Source organism: Schistocerca americana, chromosome 3 (genome assembly GCF_021461395.2).
Source record: "Schistocerca americana isolate TAMUIC-IGC-003095 chromosome 3, iqSchAmer2.1, whole genome shotgun sequence".
Taxonomy (NCBI): Eukaryota; Metazoa; Arthropoda; class Insecta; order Orthoptera; family Acrididae; genus Schistocerca; species Schistocerca americana.
Window position 1 is genome coordinate 208398998 of NC_060121.1, and position 7752 is coordinate 208406749.

Genomic DNA, 7752 nt, shown 5'->3' on the forward strand with positions numbered 1-7752 from the left:
CGCAAAATCCCCAAGATTGGCGATCTTTTACAGAAGCTCGAAATTTAACGCGGACTTCAATGCGAGATGCTTATAATACACTCCTGGAAATGGAAAAAAGAACACATTGACACCGGTGTGTCAGACCCACCATACTTGCTCCGGACACTGCGAGAGGGCTGTACAAGCAATGATCACACGCACGGCACAGCGGACACACCAGGAACCGCGGTGTTGGCCGTCGAATGGCGCTAGCTGCGCAGCATTTGTGCACCGCCGCCGTCAGTGTCAGCCAGTTTGCTGTGGCATACGGAGCTCCATCGCAGTCTTTAACACTGGTAGCATGCCGCGACAGCGTGGACGTGAACCGTATGTGCAGTTGACGGACTTTGAGCGAGGGCGTATAGTGGGCATGCGGGAGGCCGGGTGGACGTACCGCCGAATTGCTCAACACGTGGGGCGTGAGGTCTCCACAGTACATCGATGTTGTCGCCAGTGGTCGGCGGAAGGTGCACGTGCCCGTCGACCTGGGACCGGACCGCAGCGACGCACGGATGCACGCCAAGACCGTAGGATCCTACGCAGTGCCGTAGGGGACCGCACCGCCACTTCCCAGCAAATTAGGGACACTGTTGCTCCTGGGGTATCGGCGAGGACCATTCGCAACCGTCTCCATGAAGCTGGGCTACGGTCCCGCACACCGTTAGGCCATCTTCCGCTCACGCCCCAACATCGTGCAGCCCGCCTCCAGTGGTGTCGCGACAGGCGTGAATGGAGGGACGAATGGAGACGTGTCGTCTTCAGCGATGAGAGTCGCTTCTGCCTTGGTGCCAATGATGGTCGTATGCGTGTTTGGCGCCGTGCAGGTGAGCGCCACAATCAGGACTGCATACGACCGAGGCACACAGGGCCAACACCCGGCATCATGGTGTGGGGAGCGATCTCCTACATTGGCCGTACACCACTGGTGATCGTCGAGGGGACACTGAATAGTGCACAGTACATCCAAACCGTCATCGAACCCATCGTTCTACCATTCCTAGACCGGCAGGGGAACGTGCTGTTCCAACAGGACAATGCACGTCCGCATGTATCCCGTGCCACCCAACGTGCTCTAGAAGGTGTAAGTCAACTACCCTGGCCAGCAAGATCTCCGGATCTGTCCCCCATTGAGCATGTTTGGGACTGGATGAAGCGTCGTCTCACGCGGTCTGCACGTCCAGCACGAACGCTGGTCCAACTGAGGCGCCAGGTGGAAATGGCATGGCAAGACGTTCCACAGGACTACATCCAGCATCTCTACGATCGTCTCCATGGGAGAATAGCAGCCTGCATTGCTGCGAAAGGTGGATATACACTGTACTAGTGCCGACATTGTGCATGCTCTGTTGCCTGTGTCTATGTGCCTGTGGTTCTGCCAGTGTGATCATGTGATGTATCTGACCCCAGGAATGTGTCAATAAAGTTTCCCCTTCCTGGGACAATGAATTCACGGTGTTCTTATTTCAATTTCCAGGAGTGTAGTTCCCACAATGAAACTTTGTCTCGAAATCTGTCAGAAAATCAAAAGAGATTGTAGTCGTATGTGAAGTATGCTAGGCAAGACACAATCAATGCCTTCTCTGCGCGATAGCAATGGAGATACTATCGAAGACAGTGCAGCCAAAGCAGAGTTACTAAACACAGCCTTCCGAAATGCCTTCACAAAAGAAGGCCAAGTAAATATTCCAGAATTCGAATCAAGAACAGCTGCCAACATGAGTAACGTAGAAGCAGATATCCTCGGAGTAGTGAAGCAACTTAAATCACTTAATAAAAGCAAGTCTTCTGATCCAGACTGTATATCAGTTAGGTTCCTTTCAGAGTATGCTGATGCAATAGCTCCATACTTAACAATCATATATAACCGTTTGCTCGACGAAAGATCCGTACCCAAAGACTGGAAAGTTGCACAGGTCACACCAATAATTAAGAAAGGTGGTAGAAGTAATTCACTAAATTACAGGCCCATATAATTAACGTCGATATGCAGCAGGATTTTGGAATATATATTGTGTCTAAATATTATGAATTATCTCGAAGAAAACAGATTATTGACGCACAGTCAACACGGATTTAAAAAACATCGCTCCTGTGAAACACAACTAGCTCTTTATTCTCATGAAGTGATGAGTGCTATTGACAAGGGATTTCAAATTGAGAGTCTCTGATCAGAGAGCAGTATGTAGTTAGTTGTTGCTTGTCGCTAGTCTTCAGTAGTCTGCAGTAGTCGGCGGTAGTCTGCGCGTGTCTGCGCTTGTGTGCAGCCTGCTCTGGTCGGGACTCTGGAGGATGAGTTTTATTGTAGAAGGTAAAGAAGCAGCCTTGCACATATCTAGTAATGTATGTTAACTGTCATTCAATTTCTTTTTTAAAAAATGCCCCAATAATAATTTTTATAATATAAAGTATTTTTTTTAAAAAAAAAGCATTCATTTCAATTTAAAGATTTTATCCAATGAATAATTAATTCCTTTCACGAGTCATAAAGCATAGGCCAGCATTGGACGGAGCTGTGCCGAAATTTTTTTAGATAAGAGCAGATATATTCGCAGTTTTTATTGAGGTAAGAATTTTTGCTTTTTTTATTCAGAGTACAGGGCTGTGGCGCAGCGCTGCTGTCGTTATAAAATTTACCAGGTTACTGAATTTTTTTATTATTTTTGGGTTTAGGAGTTTTTCTGTTTCGAACTTAACATTAAATGAGAAAAGAATTTTGTGGGTACATTAAATGTGAATGCATTTCTGCACAGAGATTATAAATGGGAACCAATTTTGTTCAGAGGTTACAATATTTAAAGTTCATTTAATTATTATTTCCGTGGGAGGTTACACTTGGTTCATTTAATTAAAATATTTTTGTGGGGAGGTTATACTTGGTTCATGGTTCATTTAATTTTAATATTTCTGTGGGGAGGTTACAACCTCCTATCAGAGAGGTCACAGTTCGTAGCAATAGACAGAAAGTCATGGAGCAAAACAGAAGTGATTTCTCACGTTACCCAAGGTAGTGTTTAGGCCCTATTCCTTATCTTTATAAACGATTTGGGAGACAATTAGAACAGCGGTCTTAGGTTCTTTGCAGATGACGCTGTCGTTTATCGACTAGTAAAGCCTTCAAAAGATCAAAACAAATTGCAAAACGATTTAGAAAATATATCTGTATAGTGCGAAAATTCGCAATTGACCCTAAATAACGAAAAGTGTGATAGTGATGTTATCCACATGAGTGCTAAAAGGAATCCGTTAAACCTCGGTTACACGATAAATCAATCAAATTTAAAGGCCGTAAATTCAAATAAATACCTAGGAATTACAATTACAAACAACTTAATTTGGAAGGAAGACACATAAAATGTTGTGGGGAAGACTAACCAAACACTGTGTTTTATTGGCAGGACACTTAGGAAATGTAACAGATCAAATAAGGATACTGCTTATACTACGCTTGTCCGTCCTTCTTTAGAATACTGCTGCCCGGTATGGGATCCTTACCAGATAGGATTGATGGAGTACATCGAAAAAGCTCAAAGAAGGGCAGCACGCTTTGTATTATCTCGAAATAGGGGAGATATTGTTACTAAAATGATACAGGATTTCAGATGGACATCATAAAAAAGAAGGCATTTCTCGTTGCGTAGGAATCTCCTCATGAAATTCCAATCACCAACTTTCTCCTCCCAATGTGAAAATATTTTGTTGACGCCGACCTACATAGGGAGAAACGATCACCCTGGTAAAATGAGGGAAATCAAAGCTCGTACGGAAAGATATAGATGTTCGTTCTTTCCGTGCGCTATACGAGAATGGAATAACAGACAATTTTGAAGGTGGTTCGATGAACCCTCTGCGAGGCACTTAAATGTGATTTGCAGAGTGTCCATATAGATGTAGATATAGAGCTGTAGATGGTCACCACGTAGTCTTCCGATAGCAAGGTCATGACCAGAGCTAGGAATTTTTTGGTGCCACATTTATGTTAAAAAGGTGCAGAAAAGGTGCTATAATTTAAGCGAAAAAGATACTATGTTTGTATGTTAATATTCGTACAGACATCATCAAAACCAGTTTTACATAATATACGATACAAAATTCTCTCATGTTATCATGTATTAAAAATCTGTGTAAAACAATTAGCAAAACACAATATTACTACAATCACATGTCCATTATTCTGTTAAAAAAATTAACATTTCATGTTATTTCTGGTGATGCTGTATCTCTGATAAGTAAGCAGATAAATACTTGTACGTAGAATTTGATCACGCATTTATTCATCGTATGTCATGTACTGAACGTAGCGTATGTTTGGGAATAGAAGCCTACGTTTTGGGTCTGAGTTAGACTCAATATGCCAAATGCGTTAGAATTTCTTGTTGTTTTGTATTCCATCTCCACGAAGGTGAATGATACAGACAGTTGGGGTAACTTACCATTTCATTCCTTATTTTCCTCTAGTTCACGAATACCACTATATGTTGCCATTCAAAGCACGAAGCAGCAGACCTCTGCCCTCAGGGCCAGTTTCATACTTTGCTTCTCTGTTCCACGGACGCGAGAACAAAACGCGTTACAATACACAAGTGATTAAACACTATTATATGTCGATAACACGACATTAGCATTAATATTGCTACACCAAGAAGAAATGCAGATAATAAACGGGTATTCATTCGACAAATATATTATTCTAGAATTAACATGTGATTACATTTTCACGCAATTTGGGTGCATAGATCCTGAGAAATCAGTACCCAGAACAACCACCTCTGGCCGTAATAACGGCCTTGATACGCCTGGGCATTGAGACAAACAGAGCTTGGATGGCGTGTACAGGTACAGCTGCCCATGCAGCTTCAACACGATACCACAGTTACCACAATTCATCAAGAGTAGTGACTGGCGTATTGTGACGAGACAGTTGCTCGGCCCCCATTGACCAGACCTTTTCAATTGGTGAGAGATTTGGAGAATGTGCTAGCCAGGACAGCAGTCGAACATTTTCTGTATCAAGAAAGGCCCATACAGGAGATGCAACATGCGGTCGTGCATTATCTTGCTGAAATTTAGGGTTTCGCAGGGATCAAATGAAGGGTAGAGCCACGGGTCGGAACACATCTGAAATGTAATGTCCACTGTTCAAAGTGCCGTCAATGCGAACAAGAGGTGACCGAGACGTGTAACCAATGGCACCCCATACCATCACGCCGGGTGATACGCCAGTATGGCGATGACGAATACACGCTTCCAATGTGCGTTCACCGCGATGTAGCCAAACACGGATGCGACCATCATGATGCTGTAAACAGAACCTGGATTCATCCGAAAAAACGACGTTTTGCCATTCGTGCACCCAGGTTCGTCGCAGGCTCCTGTCTGTGATGCAGAGTCAAGGGTAACCGCAGCCATGGTCTCCGAGCTGATAGTCCATGCTGCTGCAAACGTCGTCGAACTGTTCGTGCAGATGGTTGTTGTCTTGTAAACGTTCCCATCTGTTGATTCAGGGATCGAAACGTGGCTGCACGATCCGTTACAGCCATGCGGATAAGATGCCTGTCGTCTCGAATGCCAGTGATACGAGGCAGTCGGGATCCAGCACGGCGTTCCGTATTACCCTCCTGAACGCACCGATTCCATATTCTGCTAATAGACATTGGATCTCGACCAACGCGAGCAGCAATGTCGCGATACGATAAACCGCAATCGCGATAGGCTGCAATCCGACCTTTATCGAAGTCGGAAACGTGATGGTACGCATTTCTCCTCCTTGCACGAGGCATCACAACAACGTTTCCCCCGGCAACGCCGGTCAACTGCTGTTTGTGTATGAGAAATTGGTTGGAAACTTTCCTCATGTGAGCAACCTTGCGTGAATGCTCTGAAAAGCCACTCATTTGTGTAGTGTTAGCAGAAGAGCCAACACTGTGTTTCTAGAGGAGGCCGAAATGCACGCGTTTAATTACACGCTGACTGGCGTGAGGTCTGGAACAGGACAATATCTTGAGAATTGTAAATAAAGTACGTAGATGATGTAATACTTAACTTTAATTCACAATTGTAGAACATCGCTCTTGATGATATATGCTTCACATAATAAATATCAATTGAATACGGCGCCTTGCTAGGTCGTAGCAAATGTAGCTGAAGGCTATGCCAACTATCGTCTCGGCAAATGAGAGCGTATCGGTCAGTGTAGCTCCGCTATCAAAGTCGGCTGTACAACTGGGGCGAGTGCTAGGACGTCTCTCTAGACCTGCCGTGTGGTGGCGCTCGGTCTGCTATCACTGACAGCGGCGACACGCGGGTCCGGCGTATACTAATGGACCGCGGCCGAATTAAAGGCTACCACCTAGCAAGTGTGGTGTCTGGCAGTGACACCACAATTTGCATATCACAGCATCTTCTTCCTGTCGGTTAAATTTCGCGTCTGTAGCACGCCATCTTCGCGGTAAGTCTGGTACGCATTTCTTTACCTATCTGTGAATGCAGCAATACGTTATACTATGCCTATGTCCCTTCTTCGACTCCCTTGCTTCGTTTAATCAGCTAAAATTCGATCTACATCGTGATACTGACATTCTGGCAACCCTTTATTTGCAGCGTACACTAAATCATGCTCTTTACAGGCCTCGTCAAGTCGATTAATGCCCTTGTCAACATCACCCAGACACTTTTTCAGTTCATTGAATTTCCTTAAATCAACATATTATGCTTTTGCTGAAGCTTCCTGGCAGATTAAAACTGTATGCCGGACCGAGACTCGAACTCGGGACCTTTGCCTTTCGCGGGCAAGTGCTCTACCAGTTTGGAAGATAGGAGACGAGGTACTGGCAAAGTTGAAGCTGTGAGGACGGGCTGTGGGTTGTGCTTGGGTGGCTCAGTTGGTAGAGCACTTGCCCGCGAAAGGGAAAGGTCCCGAGTCGAGTCTCGGTCCAGTACACAGTTATAATCTGCCAGGAAGTTTCATATCAACGCACACTCCACTGCAGAGTGAAAATTTCATTCTGGAAACATGCTCCAGGCTGTGGCTAAGCCATGTCTCCGCGATATCCTTTCCTCCAGGAGTGCTAGTTCTGCAAGGTTCGCAGAAGAGCTTCTGTGAAGTTTGGAAGGAAGGAAACGAGGGACTGGCAGAATTGAAGCTGTGAGGACGGGTCGTGGGTCGTGCTTGGGTAGCTCAGTTGGTAGAGCACTTGCCCTCGAAAGGCAAAGGTCCCGAGTTCGAGTCTCGGTCCGGCACACAGTTTTAATCTGCCAGGAAGTTTCATATCAGCACACACTCTGCTGCAGAGTGAAAATCTCATTCTATGCCTGTGCTGTTTGGTGGTTCACTGTGAAATTGGAGGTGAAATGCCCTCTGCATTGAGATTAGTGACTCATCTTTTCCGAAAGCACGAAAAAAGAAAACCTCATGCTGCTTGGAAATCATCTTATTCACTAATGATCGAACTTGTTATCTGTGGGCATGAGCACTCTATCGGTTGTTCACGTAATTATCAGTGCTCTACTGATTGAAATCAAACCTTTAGATCCTCATCTTTCGAAGGTGTGTAGATTATTCACACTCAATTTATATTTAAATAAAAATTAGTTGAGTCACGTCCTTGTTTTTGAGTAATTCCGTATTTTTAGTTACATTTTATTGCTTTCTTGATTTGGGAAGAAAATGTGCCGGCCGAAGTGGCCGTGCGGTTAAAGGCGCTGCAGTCTGGAACCGCAAGACCGCTACGGTCG

At 44.8% G+C, this 7752-nt stretch overlaps 1 non-coding gene across 1 annotated transcript; it reads left to right on the plus strand.

Annotated features, from left to right (window-relative positions):
- The first annotated feature begins 7183 nt into the window (after nt 1–7183).
- On the plus strand, nt 7184–7258 carry Trnas-cga. Its single transcript has one exon. It is a non-coding gene; the product is annotated as a tRNA-Ser (tRNA).
- The last annotated feature ends 494 nt before the right edge of the window (nt 7259–7752 follow it).